General features: G+C 41.9%; 1 protein-coding gene across 2 annotated transcripts in view; it reads left to right on the top strand.

The window, feature by feature from the left end:
• TLR7 (toll like receptor 7) overlaps positions 1–21448 on the top strand; it is a 48678-nt gene that overhangs the window by 5928 nt on the left and 21302 nt on the right. The gene's annotated exons all lie outside the window — the stretch shown is intronic.

The raw sequence follows: 21448 nt of genomic DNA, 5'->3' as shown, positions 1-21448 counted from the left end.
TGTCATACTTTGATGCCAGCAAAGTTTTAGGGAGAAAGTGGTACCTGATCAACGTGGATGACTTGATAGCTGCTAAAAAATGAGGTGTGCAGAGACGTTCCGTGTGTGAAGAGGACAGAAAGAAAATAAAAGTAGATTTGGAAAATTTTAAAGAAAAGCAAAGCAGAACTGGGCAGTAAAGTTGAGAACACAGACTTTGTCCGGGTTCTGTGGCACTCGGGGAAGAGAGAACTCAGCGCAGAGCTGTGCCCACTTCCAGAGGCAGCGAGGCCAAGTGGAGGTCTCCGGGCCAGCGGAGGAGGGGGGGGGGGTCAGTGCATAGAAAATGACTAGGAAGGAACATCAGGCCTGGGGGGACTTGCTGTGCCCACTTCCAGAGGCAGCGAGGCCAAGTGGAGGTCTCCGGGCCAGCGGAGGAGGGGGGGGGGGGTCAGTGCATAGAAAATGACTAGGAAGGAACATCAGGCCTGGGGGGACTTGCTGTGCCCACTTCCAGAGGCAGCGAGGCCAAGTGGAGGTCTCCGGGCCAGCGGAGGAGGGGGGTCAGTGCATAGAAAATGACTAGGAAGGAACACCAGGCCTGGGGGACTTGGGAGAACCTATTGGACAGGATTCTTACTGAAAACAGGCCAGGGCAATCAGCTATCACCTGGGTGGTGGTAGGGGGTGCGGTATTGGGTCAGATAGCACAGGTGATCAGATATCCACAGTGAGGAATTCTCACTGAACTCATTTACCAGGAATCCTGTGAAAACTAGGCAGATGGACGCAGATGCCCCAAAGTCAAGGTCTAGTGGCTCTGGGGAGCCTGATGAAAGTTTTGTCAACCCTCTGAGTAGTACAAACATTCATGTACCTTTTCATGCCTTCTGACCATCCAGAGTTAAAAAAAATTTATTTTAAAAATGTGTAAGGCAACATTAAAAAAAGACAAATGTATGTTCTTCTTCTTTCTATAAATTGGTTATCAAACAAACATGATTTTAAGTTAATAAAACTGTAACTGGAACTACTTTTCATTTTTTGAAAAAAAAAACCCCTCACTCCTGGGGGTCAGTGGACAGGAAAAAAACTCACTACTCAAACGCTTAAAGAGAGAATCTTCACCTGATCAGACGGTGGCACGGTGGATAGAGCGTTGGACTGGGATGCAGAGGACCCAGGTTCAAAACCCCAAGGTCGCCGGCTTGAGCACAGGCTCATCTGGTTTGAGCAAGGCTCACCAGCTTGAGCCCAAGGTTGCTGGCTTGAACAAGGGGTCACTCGGTCTGCTGTAGCCCCCCGGTCAAGGCACATATGAGAAATCAATCAATGGTCAACTAAGGTGCTGCAACAAAAAACTGATGATTGATGCTTCTCATCTCTCTCCGTTCCTGTCTGTCTGTCCCTGTCTGTCTCTCTCTGCTTCTCTCTCTGTCACACACACACAAAAAACGAGCAAGTCTTCACCAGTGCTGGCTATCTCTATTACTTGCTGGGGGACCTTGGGCCTGTCCCCCACATCCTCTGAAACGCAATTTCTTTAACTATAAAATGAACATTAATACCTTTCTGGTTACCTTTTAGGGCCATTGTGAGGCTCAAATAACAATATATGTTCAAGTCTTTTATAAACAGTAAGAGTTATTAGGTATGCCAAATATCATCAGAAAAATGCATCAGTGGCCTTTTTCTGAAATTATTCTGTCACTCAAATTAGACACAGTAGAGCACATTCACCAAGAACCTGTTTTGACTTCTGGCTCTGAATGTTGGCAACAGGCCTCACTTTGTGTCTAGGGTCTAATATAATAAAGAGTTAACCAGGGGTGTGTTGGGTTACAAAGGAAACAACTCTTAGAGTTTCATTTACTAGAAACTCAGATGTCTATTTTTATGCAAACCTATGCCCACATCAGCCTTTGCCCCTTGAGGGATGGCGCACAGGATTGAGAATAAAGAGAGCTCATCGCATTTGTTGACCACTTACTACAAATCAAGCATCATGCTGAGGGCTTGATGTCTATGATTCTGTGTTGGCTTCAAAGCAGCCTTTTGAGCTTGAGTGGTCTTGGCTGGGCACCTGTCTCCAGAAGCCATGGTTGAGACCCCTGTACCGAGGCCAAGTCCAGCTTGCACTGTTATCCAGGAGACACTCAGTAACTATGGGCTTCGAGTAGGATATCTCACTAAAAAAATGAATAAATAAGTTGGCATGTCTTCTATAAAAAAAGATATGGAAACAATTTTCAAGAAACACAAAAGGCCAAAAATCACAGGGAAATTATTCAACCTTATTAATAGTTACAGATCTGATCTTTAGATATGGAAACTCCTGTACTTCCAGAAACTCTTCTTAAAGAAATCATCAGGGATGTGGCAAACTCTTTACAAAAATAGTCTGTGCCGCATGGCAAAGACAATCTCTCATGGCCAATGGTGGGAGGAGTTCATTCACTGTGCTTCGCTGTTGAATGGAATGTTACGTAATCCATCATTTTTTAAAAATAATACTGAATGATATAAACAAATGCACAGCATATAATGCTAAATGAAAAAAAAAAGGCAAACTAGAAATTGGAAGTATCAATATAGCCCTGATGCTTACTAAATGTCAGCTAATCTGTGATGATGGTTTGTTTACATGAATAAATGTGTTACCTATTTTCCTTAATAGTTTCACAAAAAATCCCTGCCTCTAGCCATTTTACAGTAAAGAAATCTGAAACTCAAGTAATTCTTCCAAATCAGAGAGCTCTTATGTGGCAGAACAAAAATTTTAAGTCAAGTCTTCCCACTGACAAAGCCCCAGCTACTAAAATGCTTCTCACTATGTGGAACAGATACAGGGACAGGGAGATCACTGTTAGAGGGAAACATGCTGAAACCTAACAGTAGTTAAGCAATTTTCCAAATAAAAATATTATTTGGCTCTTAACTATAACAAATTTTGTTAAGTGAACTATTATGTTAAGTGAAACAAATTTCTTCATGTCTAAACACAGGAATCCATTTACTAATTTAGTTAAATCTGATTATTTAAAAATTTGGAAGATGGTGCTGAAATTACAAATGATCATTACAGGTTAACCAACCAGTGTCTTTGATTAAAAACCAAAATTCAAGTAAATTTGAAGATCTAATTGGCTTTCCTTGAGGGCAGCGTCCCATCTAGCAAGTACAAGGGTGTTATAAGGAGTTGTACAAAGTGGAGGGTTTTATAGGAAGAAGGGGAGGCAAGGGAACTACCAACAAAAGAAAAGAGTGGATTAATCTTGGCCTAGGGCTCTTTTCTTTCTTTTTTTATTGCTTGATTTTAGAGAGAGAGAAAAGAAGGGGGATAGAGAGGCATTCGTTTGTTGTTCCACGTAGTTGTGCACTCATTGGTTGCTTCCTGTGTGTGCCCTGACCAGCGATCAAGCCCACAACCTTGACATATTGGTACGAGGGATAAGACTCTGATCTGCAAAGCTAACGGGCCAGGGCTCAGACCTCTTTTCTCTGAGGAACGAGAACCAGAAGGGTTTTTATCATACAGATTACCTCTTCTTCCTATGGGGGATGAAGAGGGCCCACGTGACAGATTACTGGTGCTTGACCAAAAAATCCAGACTGGTTGATAATGGAGACATTTCTGGGAGAGGTTGAAACTAATTAGATAAGGTGTGAAATATAGCTTTGGTATCATGGGCTTTTAGCATTAGTGATGCCATTTTGGGTCTGTGGTTATCTCTTTAACACTTAGGACCCCAAGCATAGATCACTTATATTTTAGAAGACCTCCAAAGTTTAGGTCTGGGATTGGCACATTATGACTGTGGTCTGTATCCAGCCTGCCACCAGTTTTTGTATAGCCCATGAGTTAAGAATGCTTTTTTATGTATTTAAATTTAAAGGATGAATACTATTTCTTGATGTGTAAAGTTATATTAAAATAACATTTCAGTGTCCATGAGTAGTTTTATTATTTGTATCTTTGTTTATATATTGCCTATGACTGCTTTTGCACTACAATTGCAAACTTCTGGAAGGGTTGAGTAGTTGTGACAGAGATTAATTGCCTGTAAAATGTAAAATATTTACTTAGTGGGCCTTACAGGGAAAAGTATGCAACCCATGGCTTATGGAAACCAGTGGATAGATGTAAGGTCAAATAAGGTTTAAAATCTCATGGTCTTCGGCGCCTATTGTGGCGCATAGTAGCTGTTGAGTTCCTAATTCATGTAAGACTGCTTTATATCATTTTATTCTTTTATTTGGAAAACAAAGTGTGTTGGACTAAAATGGCAGGAGGTAAATAACAAAAAGTCTATTCTTTTCATAGTAAGTGGGCAAATCTTGTACTTTAATTTTTGGTTTATAATGATACTTTGACATTTATAGTAATTATACCTTCCAGAGAACCATTTCAAAATTTGCAAAAAGAGGTCATAAATGTATTAGGGAAATTTCCAGTGAAGGTTGGGTGTATCAAACAAATAGCACTTCAGTCACTTCCCTTATTCGCAGGGCTCGGTCAGCCCCGACGGGCTGTGAGCAGGGCGCGGCTAGATGTCAGGCAGCTGGGTGCTCCATCAACATGGCGAAAGTCAGTGCAGTCCAACATAAGGGTTTCCAACAGTTGTTCCCCCACTCGCTGTCTCTTCCCTGCCCCTTTCTCATTCTTCTCCAATCAGTCATCACCTCTAGTGTAACACAGCCCATCCGCCCGCAGGCTCCCCACCATGACAGTAGCCCTTGTTTCCACAGTTTGGCTCAAGCGACCTCCTCCACTGGAAATGCATATGCCAACATTTCCTGTTCAGCTGCCTGCTCTGTGATCTGGCCAGTAAATCAGCCGAGTGCGAGGAGCTGCAGTCCCTGCAGCCTGACACGGAGCAGCCCACAGGGGTGCCCAGTGGCCTTCAGACTGGTTGGGTGGGTGAATGAGTGGAGGAAGGACAAGAGCGAATTCTCTCTTAACTGCGTATGACAGTAAGGGCTCCCCTTTCATCTCAAGATGAATGTCCATTTGTGAAGAATCTTGTGGAAGGTAATTCAATCTAACCAGATAACGGCTATGCAAAGAATATATGATAAAGACTGGGAATGCAAATGAATTGTGGAAAGGTGAGCGTTTGGGGGGAGTTCCTTGTTGCTGCCAGGTAACCACACTCGGCTCCCACATCCAGTGCCTCCTGGACCCTCTGGAGGACTCTCTCTACCTCTCTCTCTCTCTTTGAACGTCCAGCCCCTCCTGCTGTCTCCTCATTCTTTGCTAACCTTGCTTCTTCACCAAGAACATTGCAGCAATTGGGAAGAACTTCCACATGTTTCCCTCTCCTTGTATACCTACCTGCAACTTCTGCGCCCGTATTTCCGGCCTGACTGCCTATCTAGTTACCTATCACTGTGTGACAGATCAGCCCCGAACACACTGACTTAAAACAACAGCCGTAGACTGTTAGGTGTTGGGGGTCCATGAGCTGACTAGGCTCCGCCAGGCGGCTCTGGCCCTGAGTCTCCCACACAGTGGCAGTCAGTGCCTGAGCTGGGCTCCCGGGAGGACTCACTCCCTGGGGTCCCCTGTCTGGGCCAGGAGAGCCGATGGCTGTGGCTGGGCTCCCGAGAGGACTCACTCCCTGAGGTCCCCTGTCTGGGCCGGGAGAGCCGATGGCTGTGGCTGGGCTCCCGGGAGGACTCACTCCCTGAGGTCCCCTGTCTGGGCCGGGAGAGCCGATGGCTGTGGCTGGGCTCCCGGGAGGACTCACTCCCTGAGGTCCCCTGTCTGGGCCGGGAGAGCCGATGGCTGTGGCTGGAGGGGCTGGGCTGCCCGGGTGTCTCAGGTGGTCTCTCCAATGTGGCAGCGGTGGTGTTATCAGCCTTCTTAAAGGGCGGATGGCTCAGAACTGCAAAGCAAGGAGAGAGAGAGAGAGAGAGAGAGAGAGAGAGAGAGAGAGAGAGAGAGATGAAGAGCAAACGAATGTGAGGTGAGGTGGAGACACCCTCCCCTTTTCTGCCTCAGCCTTCAAGTCCTGTGATGTCACTGCTGCTGCTCACAGAAGCCTACCCAGGCTCAAGGGAAAGTGAGAGGTGGCCAAGCAGGCTGTGGACTCTTGAACTAGGAGTGAAATTTCCAGGCTTCTAGCTAGGGCCGACCTCCCCGCGGGAGTGCTGCTCTCCTCCCTGCTCCCTCCTCAGGGCCCATGCCCCAGCCTTCTCCCCTTTCTCTCCCACAGCATCATCAGCACTACTATTAATGGGGATTTTTTAATTATTATTTTGCTCTCATGACCTGAGTTGTGCCATTCTCACCCACATTACAACATGCTGTTATTGCTCCTAAACTAACATAAATTCACTTGACCTTGCTGGGCCTGTGGACTCCAGCCAGTGACTTTGTTCCCCCTCTCAGGGAACTTCTCAGAAATGTTTGCTGTCTCTAATCCCTCTCCTCATTCTTCCAAGAGCTTTGAAGTTGTATTTTATTTGGCTCCTCCTTAAAATATATCCGGATCTAGCAAGTTCTCACCACGTCCACCCCTGCCAGCTGGGTCTCTTGCTTGAATTCCTGTAATAGCCTCTTGACTGGGCTCTGGGCTTCCACCCCTGCCCCTCTGCATTTCTTCTCAACACGGCAACCAGCATGATCCTCCAAAAACCTAAGTCAGACCACACCACTCTTTAGCTGAAAAACTTGCAATGGGTCCTTATGCCACTCAGAGTCAAAGCCGCTATCCTTGGAATGGCTGACAAGGCCGCACATGCTCAGTATAGATGCTGAGGGCCCGCCCACTTTGGCTCCCATCTCCTGTCGTTCTTCTGCCTGTTCTGGGCACACTGGCCTTGTTGCCATGTTCATGAATGTTCCAGCATTTTTATTTACTGATTACTTTGTGTATTATTGCTTAATAAAGCCAATTAGACCTTCAAATTTACTTGGTTGACCTTGGGGCCTTCGTATGAGGCTCTTCCGTCGCCTGGAATGCTTCTCTGCTTGACAGACCTGCCTGACCGACTCCCTCCTTTCCTTGAGACCCTGGCTCGGATGTCAGCTTCTCAGTGATGCCCACCCATCCCGCCTTATTTGCAGTCACAGCCCGATCCACATTCCCGACCTCCTTTACCCTGCCCACGATTTCTCTCTCCAGAATACCTACCACCAAACACCCGACACAATTGGTCACAGTTGTATGTTTTGGAGTTTATTATTTGGAGAACACAAGCTACAGAAGAGCAGGAATCTTGCCTGTCTGCTCCACTGATGCGACCCACCACTTAGAAGCAGGTACCTGGCACAAAAACAAGTATTAATAAGTACTTGTTGAATTTATCATTTTACACAATTTCCTTCCACATTATGAGGTTTTAGTACTTCCTCTGTAATTTTTAGAATGTTAAAAAAAACCATACATATTTTTGAAAAAAAAAAATACCCTCAAAGAGTAAAGAAGAATATAGAAATCACTGTGAAAAGTTTCTAATGTGTTCTTCGATTATTATGGGACATTAATGCATTTCTTTGTAAATACACATCGAATATATGTACTCATCATAAAGGAATCATACATTAAATGACGCTCCTTTAAAATTTGTGATGCTCCTTTAAAAAACTGATTTTAATTTGTTGTACCTTAATAGTAATATCTAGCATAGCTTTCCATGTTAGCACCTCTGGCTCTCCCATCCTTTTAGCGGTATGTGCCACTTGAAGTGATTTCCCATTTTTAACCATTTCCCCAGATTGGAGGATCATTGTCCAGTTCTTCCTATCCTTACGATTTCAGAGAGCTGAATAAAACGAATCAAACAGTTTTATCTGAAGACATGTAATGTTTATTATTATAAAAAGATGCACTAAGGTTTTTTGGTTTCCGTCAGTGAAATCCCTAGAAGGTTCATAGTGGTTGGAAGCTTTGCTTAGCCTTAGACCCTTTGAAAACATTAGCAGTCTGAGGTTCTGGGTGGCTAGGAAGACTCTGGCTGAGGTCAGATCCTGGCAGATAAGCCTCAGAATCAGAGAATAATCACACTAGAAAAGGAGCATTGAGGTCAGTTAGGTCAACCCCCACTGTTTGTGGACGAGAAAGTCAAGCTTTAGGAGAATTCAGTCGGTAGCCCTGCATCAGACAGAGTGGGTGACTCCTGGTCTGACTTTCAGCTCACAGGGTGCTAACCCCCAGAAAAAATAAACACGAGAAGTCAGACTAATCCCGAGCTTCCTCTAACTCATTGCAAGACACAAACCACTTAAGCTCACTTCCTCACTCTTGCTATCTGTCCTTCTGAGTCCTCAGATTGAGTCCTCAGATTGCAACTGTGCATGTCACAGACTTGCCAAGTCTTGAAGATAAAAATACTATCTGCACAGCCTGCAGTTAGAAAATCTTGGTGAGTGTGTTTTCCTATTAGTCATCCCAATCCTGCAACCACAGGCATTCTGTGGAAATCTGATACGGCTCTGAACTCAGGAGGGTTTGGTTCAGAATCCAAGCTCCAGTCCTGCGCAGAAGTGATGGACCCAAGGGGATACGTTTTGCCGCTTTGAAGGGTTGTTTCTTCAAGCTTTTGTTTGAAAGGGGGGCAGGCACATTACCTTTAGGAATGACCAGCCCTTGTCCTGCAGCTTCTTGTTCCCACCTTGGATTTCCCTGGCAGCAGAGAGCCCTGTGTACAGAAGGTACACCCAGCTTCTTGAGATGTAGCAGCACGAATGGTGTCCCCTACTTTGTCTAGCACAGTGCTTAGCACAGAGGACATTCCCAGTAATGTTTGTTGAATAACTATGTGAGCATGTCATTCTTTAGTTTGAAGAAAAAGCTTAGCATGCCTTTAAATTTGCAAATTCATAAACTACCCTAACATAGCATTGCTGGACATCAGATGTGATTCATAAGAAATATATCATCCAACAAGTCTCTTTCTCTTTTTCCCACTCAAATCATAAATATCTCTTTTAATACTTAGAAACTTTTCTTACAAAACCTCTAACACCGTATTGAAACATTACAGTGCCAAGAACCCTTTCACTGCAAAGGCAATGAACCAAGATGCAGACACACATTCTGCCAAGTGCATTGGCTGTAACTCTCGGAGATAACTTGAAGATAATTGGTCAAAACAGAATTTGAATCTTGGTTCGAAATTGCCCCTCCGATCTCTGCTTCCTCATCAGTAAAATGGGAATATTGATATATTCTTTGATTTTACTGTCAGGGCTCAGCGATGTAATAAAAACAGTGTTTCTGCCTCAGCACCTGGCACATAGTAAGTACACCATGATAGGCAGCCCTGCATAGAAAACAGAAACGTAAATGACTGAGGGCTGTTCAATGTGAATTCTACATTTTCTGTTTTAAGAAAAAGAGGTGATTTACTGAAAAAATGGAACACCTGCGCATACAAAATCAAACATCCCCATTTTTACCATAATTAGTTCGCTAATTGAGCTTTTAGATTGACCCAGTGTATTTGCATGTGTAATTAGCTATGATTCATTACCAAAGCTGGGCCTGTGTCATGGTGTATTATGTTATTTTACACATCAAATTCTTGAAAGACGCACATCTTTCAGAAATCATTGCCCAAAAAAGCAAGCAAAACAAAAGCATGTGGATTACTTATATCAGATGACAAAATAGCCCTGGATCGGTGCTGAAAGAACTCTTCCATTTACAAATAACCTCGGTTGAAGCTAAGGTCCAGTTCAGTCTGAAGCAGGTGGCTCCCCACAGTTTGAAAGGGAAATTTCCACGCTTCAGAAAATTTCCATTGGAATAAAGAAATATTTCCCAATTTTGCATCATCTTCTCAAGACCATCTTTTAAGTTTGGAAGCCTCAAAGGTATTATTTCTCGTTAAATAAGGAATTTTGAAAGGCTGTGTTCCTTGAGTCAGTTTTCCCCCCTCATCTGCTTAATTGGAAGCTAGCCAACTCCTTGAGGTCAATTTCCCTTTGATAGGGTTCTTGGAATGCAAACCTGCTCTTATCTCTGAGGCCCGGGGTCAGTGCGCTGCCAGCAGAAAGCCAGGAGAGGGCTGCTCTGGTGTCTAGCATTCCAAGCGCTGATTAGGCTGGGGCTCCGCTGTTGAGTACGGGACAGGGACAGTCCCGTTCTGGCTGTGCCTGCCCTCGATGCTCTGCACTCTCACTGGGCTTTCAGGTTCATGGGGCCAGTTCTGAGAAGGCTGATCGTGTAGGCGTCTTTCCGCAGTTCCATTTCCCATGGCGCTCCTCTGACACCCCCTTTCCCTCTGTGGCGCTTCCCCCACTTCAGCCCTTCTTTTAGAAGCCACAAACCCTCCTGCTTCCTCCTTGTCCTTCTAGCCAAGAAGCTGGTCTTTGGGGAAACTACTACATGTGATCGTTCAATGTGAGTCTTCCATGGGACTTGAAGCAAGTCCAGAGTCTCGATATATTAGCAAGTATGGATCGTGTGCTCACTACGGAGCAGGCGTTATAATGACAGGGTGCGTGGAAAGACAGGAAAGTTTCTGGATGTAGGAGTGTTCACCACCTACAGGGAGAAGCGGGGGAGTTGACATGGAGACTTCTGGAAAGGTTGTAGAGAGCACAGCTCTGTGTCTGAATTGCCTGGGTCTCACCTTCGGCCGGTTCTATACCCTGTGTCAGTTTCCTCACTGTAAATGAACCTATCTCTTAGAATTGGGATGAGGATGAATACTTGGCTAAATGCTATTGGTTGAAGTTAGTGGCATGTGAATCTTATTGGCTTTGCAAGTAATAGACTTTCTTCTCATATTTGGCAGTCTCGAACTGAATTTGCTTACAGCTCATTCCATGGATGAGTTAACAAAGCTGGAGACTTTTGTCTAGACTAGGGGCCTGCACACTATAGCTTGTGGGCCAGATCTGTTGGCTGCCTGCTTCTGTATGGCTTGTGAGTTAAGAGTAGGTTTTTCTTACGACTTTAGTTACATTTTAACAGTTATTTAAGTACTCACATAATATCCTCAATTTTGCTTAAAATATTTACTGTACAGCCCTTTACAGAGAAAGTTTACCAACCCTCAGTCTAAGCCAACATTCTCTAGTAGAACTTTCTGTAGTGATAAAAGATGTTCTGTATCTGCATGTTCAAGTACTGCGGCCTCCAGCCTCAGGTGGCTTATGAGCACTTGAAATATGGTTAGTGTGACTGAGAAAGTGAAATTTTAAATTGCATTTAATTCTAATTAATTTAAATAGCCACGTGTCTAGTGGCTGTCATATGAGACAGAGCAGCCTTAGACAACTTTAAATCTAAAGAGTCTGTATTCTGGCCCTGGCTGGTTGGCTCATTGGTAGAGCGTCGGCCTGGCATGCAAGGGGTCCCGGGTTCGATACCCAGCCAGGGCACACAGGGGAGGCGCCCATCTGCTTCTCCACCCCTCCCCCTCTCCTTCCTCTCTGTCTCTCTCTTCCCCTCCCGCAGCGAGGCTCCATTGGAGCAAGGATGGTCCGGGCGCTGGGGATGGCTCCTTGGCCTCTACCCCAGGCGCTAGAGTGGCTCTGGTTCGGCAGAGCGACACCCCCTGGTGGTCAGAGCGTCACCCCCTGGTGGGCGTGCCAGGTGGATCCCGGTCGGGCGCATGCGGGAGTCTGTCTGGCTGTCTCTCCCCATTTCCAGCTTCAGAAAAATACAAAAAAAAAAAAAAAAAGTCTGTATTCTGTCAATGTCCCTCTCTCTCAATTTAATCAGCCCCCTGAGGCTGGATGAGTTCAGGTAAAAGCAGCACTTTTTTTTTTTTAATAATTTTATTTTTTTTAATGGGGCGACATCAATAAATCAGGATACATATATTCAAAGATAACAAGTCCAGGTTATCTTGTCGTTCAATTATGTTGCATACCCATCACCCAAAGTCAGATTGTCCTCTCTCACCTTCTATCTAGTTTTCTTTGTGCCCCTCCCCCTCCTCCTTTCCCTCTCCCTCTGCCCCCTCCCCCCGTAACCACCACACTCTTATCACTGTCTCTTAGTTTCACTTTTATGTCCCACCTACGTATGGAATAATGCAGTTCCTGGTTTTTTCTGATTTACTTATTTCCCTTCGTATAATGTTATCAAAATCCCACCATTTTGCTGTAAATGATCCGATGTCATCATTTCTTATGGCTGAGTAGTATTCCATAGTGTATATGTGCCACATCTTCTTTATCCAGTCATCTATTGACGGGCTTTTTGGTTGTTTCCATGTCCTGGCCACTGTGAACAATGCTGCAATGAACATGGGGCTGCATGTGTCTTTACGTATCAATGTTTCTGACTTTTGGGGGTATATACCCAGTAGAGGGATTGCTGGGTCATAAGGTAGTTCTATTTTCAGTTTTTTGAGGAGCCACCATACTTTCTTCAATAATGGTTGTACTACTTTACATTCCCACCAACAGTGGATGAGGGTTCCTTTTTCTCCACAGCCTCTCCAATATTTGCTATTACCTGTCTTGTTAATAATAGCTAATCTAACAGGTGTGAGGTGGTATCTCATTGCAGTTTTGATTTGCATTTCTCTAATAACTAAAGAAGATGAGCATCTTTTCATATATCTGTTGGCCCTTTGTATTTCTTCCTGGGAGAAGTGTCTGTTCATGTCCTCTTCCCATTTTTTTATTGGATTGTTTGTTTGTTTTTGTTGAGTTTTATGAGTTCTTTGTATATTTTGGATATTAGGCCCTTATCTGAGCTGCTGTTTGAAAATATCATTTCCCATTTAGTTGGCTGTCTATTTATTTTGTTATCAGTTTCTCTTGCTGAGCAAAAACTTCTTAGTCTGATGTAGTCTCATTCATTAATTTTTGCCTTCACTTCTCTTGCCTTTGGAGTCAAATTCATAAAATGCTCTTTAAAACCCAGGTCCATGAGTTTAGTACCTATGTCTTCTTCTATGTACTTAATTGTTTCAGGTCTTATGTTTAGATCTTTGATCCATTTTGAGTTAATTTTAGTACAGAGGGACAAACTGTAGTCCAGTTTCATTCTTTTGCATGTGTCTTTCCAGTTTTCCCAGCACCATTTATTGAAGAGGCTTTCTTTTCTCCATTGTGTGTTGTTGGCCCCTTTATCAAAAATTATTTGACTATATATATGTGGTTTTATTTCTGGACTTTCTATTCTGTTCCATTGGTCTGAGTGTCTACTTTTCTGCCAATACCATGCTGTTTTTTTGTTGTTGTTGTTTTTTGTTTTTTGGTGTTTATTTTAAGAGAGAGAGATAGACAGGGACAGACAGACAGGAATGGAGAGAGATGAGAAGCATCAATCATCAGTCTTTCGTCTCAGTGCCCTAGTTGTTCATTGACCACCCTCTCATATATGCCTTGACCGTAGGCCTCCAGCAGACCGAGCAACCCCCCCCCCCCCCCCCCCCCCCCCCCCCCCCCCGCTCAAGCCGGCAACCCTGGGTCCAAGCTGGCGAGATTTTTTTTTTTTTTTGCTCAAGCAAGATGAGCCCACGCTCAAGCCGGCGACCTCGAGGTCTCGAACCTGGGTTCTTCCACATCCCAGTCCGATGCTCTATCTACTGCGCCACCGCCTGGTCAGGCAATACCATGCTGTTTTGATTGTCGTGGCCCTATAATATAGTTTGAAGTCAGGTATTGTAATGCCCCCAGCTTCATTCTTTTTCTTTAGGATTGCTTTGGCTATTCAGGTTTTTTTTTATAGTTCCATATAGATCTGATTATTTTTTGCTCTATTTCTTTAAAAAATGTCATTGGAATTTTGATGGGAATTGCATTAAATTTGTATATTGCTTTGGGTAATATGGTCATCTTGATTATATTTATTCTTCCTAACCAAGAACAAGGTATATTCTTCCATCTCATTATATCTTTTTCGATTTCCCTTAACAATGGTTTATAGTTTTCATTATATAAGTCCTTTACATTCTTTGTTATGTTTATTCCTAAGTATTTTATTTTTTTTGTTGCAATCGTGAAGGGGATTATTCTTTTGAGTTCCTTCTCAGTTGTTTCATTGTTAGCATATAGAAAGGCTATTGACTTCTGTATGTTAATTTTGTATCCTGCGACCTTACTGTATTGGCTTATTGTTTCTAGTAGTCTTTGTGGATTCTTTGGAGTTTTCGATGTATAGGATCATATCATCTGCAAAAAGTGATACCTTTACTTCTTCTTTTCCAATATGGATGCCTTTTATTTCTTTGTCTTGTCTGATTGCTCTGGCTAGAACCTCTAGTACCACATTAAATAAGAGTGGAGAGAGTGGACAACCCTGTCTTGTTCCTGATTTAAGGGGGAAAGCCTTCAGTTTAGTGCCATTGTGTATGATGTTGGCTGATGGTTTATCATATATGGCCTTTATCATGTTGAGATATTTTCCTTCTATACCTATTTTGTTGAGAGTCTTAAACATAAAATTGTGTTGTATTTTACCGAAAGCCTTTTCCGCATCTATTGATAAGATCATGGGGTCTTTGTTCTTTGTTTTGTTGATATGGTGTATTGCGTTAACTGTTTTATGTATGTTGAACCATCCTTGAGATTCTGGGATGAATCCCACTTGATCATGATGTATTATTTTTTTAATATGTTGTTGTATTTGGTTTGCTAGTATTTTGTTTAGTGTTTTAGCATCTGTATTCATTAGAGATATTGGTCTGTAGTTTTCTTTTTTTGTGCCATCCTTGCCTGGTTTTGGTATGAGGGTTATGTTGGCCTCATAAAATGTGTTTGGAAGTATTGCTTCTTCTTCAATTTTTTGGAAGACTTTCAGTAGAATAGTAACCAAGTCTTCTTTGAATGTTTGATAAAATTCGCTGGTATAGCCGTCAAGGCCTGGACTTTTATTTTTGGGGAGGTTTTTAATGGTTTTTTCTATTTCTTCTCTACCAATAGGTCTGTTTAGGCTTTCTGCTTCTTCTTGACTCAGTCTAGGAAGGTTGTATTGTTCTAGGAATTTATCCATTTCTTCTAGGTTGTTGAATTTAGTGGCATAAAGGTTTTCATAGTGTTCTACAATAATTCTTTGTATATCTATGGTGTCCCATGGTGATTTCTCCTCTTTCATTTTGGATTTTGTTTATATGAGTTCTTTCTCTTTTTTTCCTTGGTAAGTCTTGCCAAGGGTTTGTCAATTTTGTTGATCTTTTCAAAGAACCAGCTCCTTGTTCTATTAATTTTTTCTATACTTTTTCTGTTCTCTATTTCATTTATTTCTGCTCTGATTTTTATTATCTCCTTTCTTCGGCTGGTTTTGGGTTGTCTTTGTTCTTCTTTTTCTAGTTCCTTAAGGTGGGAAGTTAAGTGGTTCACTTGGGCTCTCTCTTGTTTGTTCATATATGCCTGAAGTGATATGAACTTCCCTCTTATCACTGCTTTTGCTGCATCCCATAGATTCTGATATGTCGTATTGTCATTTTCATTAGTCTGTATATATCTTTTGATCTCTGCACTTATTTCTTCTTTGACCCATTCATTTTTTAAAAGTATGTTGTTTAGTTTTCACATTTTTGTGGGATTTTTTCCTCTTTTTTGCAGTTGAATTCTAGTTTCAAGGCTTTATGATCAGAAAATATGCTTGGTACAACTTTGATTTTTCTGAATTTGCTGATGTTGTTTTTGTGGCCCAACATATGGTCAATTCTTGAGAATGATCCATGTACACTGGAGAAAAATGTATACTCTGTCACTTTGGGATGAAATGTCCTGTAGATGTCTATCATATCCAGGTGCTCTAGTGTTTTGTTTAAGGCCACTATATCTCTGTTGATTCTCTGTTTGGATGACCGATCTAGAGCTGTCAGCGGTGTATTGAGGTCTCCAAGTATGATTGTATTTTTGTCAGTTTTTGTTTTAAGGTCAATAAGTAGCTGTCTTATATATTATGGTGCTCCTTGGTTTGGTGCATATATATTAAGAATTGTTATGTCTTCTTGATTCAGTGTCCCCTTAGCCATTATGAAATGGCCATTTTTGTCTCTGAGTACTTTTCCTGTCTTGTAGTCAGCATTATCAGATATGAGTATTGCTATGCCTGCTTTTTTTTGGATGTTATTTGCTTGGAGTATTGTTTTCCAGTCTTTCACTTTGAATTTGTTTTATCCTTGTTGCTTAGATGAGTTTCCTGTAGGCAACATACAGTGGATTTTCTTTTTTAATCCATTCTGCTACTCTGTGTGTTTTTATTGGTGAGTTTAATCCATTTACATTTAGTGTAATTATTGACACTTGTGAGTTCCCTATTGCCATTTTATATATTGCTTTCTGATAGTTTTGTGTCTTGTTTGATCCTTCTCTTTCGTTTTTCTATCTTTTGTTTTTATTTGGTTGTATTCCATACATCTTTCCTCTGTTGCTATCTTTTTTATCTCATGTGCTTCTGTGGTGGTTTTTTCAATGGTGGTTACCTTTAAGTAATGAAAAGGGTTCCTACCCTGTTCATTATAGCACACTATTTTGTGAGTACTCTTGTACTCCATTGTCCTTTGCTACTGTTAATCTCCATCCTCTCCCCCCCTTTCTTTTTGTTGTTGTCACAGTTTAAATTTGGTTTTATTGTGTTCTTCTTGGAGCTTTTACTTGTGGCTTTGTTTTTTTTTTTTGTTTGTTTGTTTGTTCTTTGTATCTGATTGGAGAACCCCCTTTAGTAATTCCTGGAGTGGCGGTTTTTGATGATAAATTCTCTCATCTTTTCTATATCTGTGAACGTTTTTATTTCTCCTTCATATTTGAAGGATAGCTTTGATGGGTATAGTATTCATGGCTGAAAGTTCCTCTTTTTCAGGACTTTAAATATTGGGGTCCACTCTCTTCTAGCTTGTAGAGTTTCTGTTGAGAAATCGGATGATAATCTAATGGGCCTTCCTTTATATGTTGTATTCTTGTTTTCCTTGGCTGCCTTGGGAATTTTTTCTTTGCCATTGGTTTGTGCCAATTTCATTATGATGTGCCTTGGAGTAGGTTTGTTGGGGTTAGGAAAACTCGAAGTTCTGTTTGCTTCTGGAATTTGAGACTTTAGTTCTTTCCACAGGCTTGGGAAGTTCTCATCTATTATTTGTTTGAGTATGTTCTCCATTCCATTTTCTCTCTCTTCTTCCTCTGATATACCTATAATTCTTATGTTATTCTTTTTGATGGAGTCAGATAATTCTTGTAGGGCTATCTCATTTTTTTTAATTTTTGAGTCTTTTTCTTCTTCTCTCTATTGTGCCTCAAGTTGCTTGTCTTCTATTTCACTAGTCCTCTCTTCTATCTGGCCTGTTCTATTAGCTAAGCTTGTTACCTCATTTTTCAGCTTGTGAATTGAGTTTTTCATCTCTGTTTGATTTGTTTTTATAGTTTCAATTTCCTTGGTAATATATTCTTTGTGTTCATTGAGTTGTTTTCTGAGCTCCCTAAATTGCCTTTCTGTGTTTTCTTGTATATCTCTGAGTATTTTTAGGATTTCTATCTTAAATTCTGTCATTTAGCTCCAAGGTTTCCAATATATTAAATTTTTTCTCCATAGATTTTTTCCTCATCTATCTGTGTTACCTCTCTTTCTTTTGTATCCATGATATTCAATTTTCTCTTCCTTAATGGCATCTGAGGGTGGTTTTGTTGTTAGTATTAATGAGATTTAATAAAGAATAAAAAGCTTAAAAAATAAAAAATCAAAAAGAGTTGTTTTTTTAAAAAAATTAATAATGAAATAAATAAAATAAAATAAAATAAAAATTTTAAAAAAGGAAATTATTCCCCCCCTCTTTTTTTCCTCTCCTCTCCTCTCCCCTCTTTCTTGAGAAAATCTTGTGGTGAACTGTGAATTATATTGTACTAAATAGAACAAACAATGCCTGTAATGGAGGGCCTGAATTGGGGAAAAGTAATAAAGGGGCAAAAAAAGGGGGGGGTATGGACCCACAAAAAGGAAATAAGGAAAAAATTTGGGTCAAGAATAAAATGATTTGCTTTTAGGTGTTGGTTGACTAAGAGTTATGATGAGAGGAATAAGAGGGAAACAGGAAAATGGGGAGACAAATTAAAAAATTACTATTGTATTTAGTGGAACAAGAACTAGATAAAATGGATAGCCAGGGATGGGAGCACTACTATTGAGTTAAAAAGGTGAAGTAAAAACCCCCCAAAATGCCACAAACATAAGTTTGAGTCCCAGATAAGATAATTTGTTCGTTATTGAGGTTTGAATGAGAGGAGACGTAAAGGAGAAAGGAAGAAACTAATATAGAGGGAGAAAAGAAAGAGAGAGAGAGAGAGAGAGAGAGAGAGAGAGAGAGAGAAAGGGGGAACCACTAAAAGAAGAAAAAAGAAAAAAAGAGGAGAGAGAGAGAGAGTTAAGGGTTTTGGAGTGCAACCCTCATAGAGATGAAGGAAGAGGAAAGAAAAGGTAATGGGAGATGTAACACTTATGGGTAGTGTAGTTCAAGGAGAGGAGAGAGTAAGACTGGCAGAGTTAAATGACCAAATTGGAGGAGGAAAAGAAAATATCAAGAATGAAGATAAGAGAAACAAACGAACAAATATAATAAAATGGGGTAGGTTATAAAGTCTGCAGATTATTCTTGATTTTGAGAGGTTATCTTCTTGCTTTTTCTTTTCTCTCCCTCTTCCTGGTCGGTGACTCTGTACCCCGGGTTCTGCCTCTTTGGCACGCTCAGGTAGAGGTTTGCAGTTGATAAGTCTCTATGGTGATGTCATGTATTGTGCTTTAGTCTCGTTGGCAGTCGAGGCTCATTAGCATTTGTAGGCTCTGCCAGTGAGAGAGTCCGTGTTCCTGGAGCCTTTCTCCTAGTCTTTCCTTCCTCAATTAGTAGCCTGATAATCCAGCTATGGGGTTGCTGCTGCCTCTGCCTGGATAGTAAGAGGCTCAAAGAGCTGGCAACTCCCCACTCTATTCCCATTCAGCAGAGGGCTCTGGGTAAGGCTCAGTCAGTCAGAGCTGCTAGCATAATCAGGCGGGGCTTCCGCCCACACAAAGACCTCTGGCTCTGCCACTCTGTCCGGTAACACGGGTGGGCGCCCACTCCCGAGGCGCTTGGAGGAAACTCTCGCTCACTATCTGCGCACGCAGACCAGGATATCAGGCCGCAGTCTCACACTCTGAGTGAAACCCCCACCTGCACGGAAAAGTTCCAGCATTGGAATTGGCTCTCGCTCCGTTCCCGTGCGCAGCTTTTTCAAGGTGCTGGGGTAGCCCAAGTTTCCGCTTTTGGCCCACACAAAGGCCCCTGACTCTGCTCCTCTGTGGGATAACACGGGGGTACACTAAGGCAGCACTTTTACTCAGATCCTTTGTCCTGAACTAGCTTTCAGTGTGCACTAGAAAATGCTTAATGGAAAGCAGTTGAAAAATGCATGTGAGCATATATGCTTATGTTCTTTAAGGCTGCTCCTTTGACTATCAATTCCATCTGCTTTAGGTTGGGGTAAAGCAGTTGGCTTTTTCAACCCCACATGGCCCCAAATTAAGGAGCTTAATCAACTTGGGTTCAGGCTGCAGGCAGAGAAAACCTCCCTTAGCAAAGCTGTATTTCCCTCCATCCCTGTTTGCAGACTGGCTTAGTTCATTTCTCTCGTGACACTGCTAAAAACGGTGAGAAGCCATCAATGCACATCATCGTTATGAATACAGTTGGCCCTGAACAATGCGGGCTTGGGTGCACCAGCCACGTGCACAGGTGGAAATCTACATATAGCTACAGTGGAACCTCTGCCTACCTGTTATCCTATCCACACATTGAAAATTCTGTTTCTGATCTGCAGTTGGTTGAATCCTCAGATGCAAAACCAAGGAATATGGAGGGCCGGCTGTATATTTATTGAAAAAAGTCCACATATAAGTGGACCCGTGCAGTTCAAACCCATGTTGTTCAAGGGTTAGCCATGTTGCCAAACCATTTCCCCTAAGAATAAAGTCACATTTGGCATTCTAGGGATGTGATGTAGAGCATGGTCACTGTAGTTGCTAAGAAAGTAGATCTTAAAAGTTCTCACCACTGTAAAAAATTCTAACTATGTAAAGTGATTGATGTTAACTAGACTTACTGTGGTCATCATTTCACAACATACATATGTCTCAAATCATTCTGTTATACACCTTAAACTAATACAGTGTTATATGTCAATTATATCTAAATGAAACTGAAAAAACAGAAGTCACAGTTGGCAGGTGTTCTGCCTTTCAAGATAGCATAGGTGATAGTTGTGTCAAGTGTTCTGAGATGGCACAACTAGGGTCACCAGCTATCCAGCCTACAATATCTTAGTCTTTCTTGCCCATAGACGGATAGTATCAATGTCACATATTTTCGTTTCTCTCATGGCAATACTTTTTTTCCCAGTTCTAACTTCTAAAATTAGGCTAAAATTAGATTTGTATTCAAATCCAATGGAAATAGAATTACTAATAAAAAAAAGAGAAAGAAGTAGACACTGCCATAGAAAATCCAGTTAACCCCGGCGTGGCATAAGACTTTTATGATTTCTTATAAACTCCTAGAAGTCAGCAGGTTAGGGCCATTATTTCTGCTTTGCTCTACTTGGTCAATGCAAGGATCTGAATACTCTTTATCTGCCTTGTTGCTCTATCATCCCTAACATGATTTCCTTATTCACGTTGCCTAAGATGGCTGGCTACAACATCCATATTTTAAGAAGTGAGGTGGAAATAGACAGGCGAAAGAGGAACAGACCCACTGTTTAAGGACAGATCCCAGAAATTGCACATTTCACTTCCTCTCATTTCATATTGGCTATCACTTAGTCTTGTGGCCAGGCTTAGCTGCAAAGGAGTCTGGAAAAGATAATCTTTTTTTAGAGTGGCATGTGCCCAGCTACAGTTGGAGACTCTATCCCTAGGAGATGAGAGAAAGGGAAAAAAGATACTGGGAGATATATAACAATCTCTGGACTCTATGAGGATAATAAAGAGAATTAATTGGAAGTATCAGCAAGTACCCCATGGAATAAGAACAACATACAGTTAAGCTACATGCAGGTAAAGTGTTGGCATCGCGTCTGGAAAGAACTAATGGTCTTCCACATTGTATTTTAAACCTGTATATTTTTTCTCTCCTCCACTAGATTTTGAGCTCTTTAAGAGCAGGTACTGTGTCTACTGCCTCTTGTAGGTATTCAACAAGTATTTGCAAATGAAAGAATGAATATGAGTCAGTGGAATTCTGATTTTTTAAAATAAATCCTTTCTCACAAATACTTTGTACAGTTCTTAGCTAAGGAATTGTTGGAGAACTTTCTGGTCCCGGTCCATTATCTTGGTTCAGGAGAGTTGTCTGGGTCCTTGGTGTATCCCATCTTGTTGTTTCTGTGTCTCTCATTTTCTTGTAGTGAGTCTTCTCCTGAGCACAGGGAATGCCTCAGATGGGCACAAGGGTGGTGAACTACTGAGCCAGGACTAGGGTCCAGTTCTTCCAACCCTCAATCCAGAGTTCTTTTCCAAATCTCATGTGTGGTCAGTGCAATAGAGATAGGGGGAGGGGTTGGTCACAGAGAGCTTCTTGAAGAAGA

The sequence above is a fragment of the Saccopteryx bilineata genome, chromosome X, assembly GCF_036850765.1.
Source record: "Saccopteryx bilineata isolate mSacBil1 chromosome X, mSacBil1_pri_phased_curated, whole genome shotgun sequence".
Classification (NCBI taxonomy): domain Eukaryota; kingdom Metazoa; phylum Chordata; class Mammalia; order Chiroptera; family Emballonuridae; genus Saccopteryx; species Saccopteryx bilineata.
This window is presented reverse-complemented; position numbering and strand designations above follow the sequence as displayed.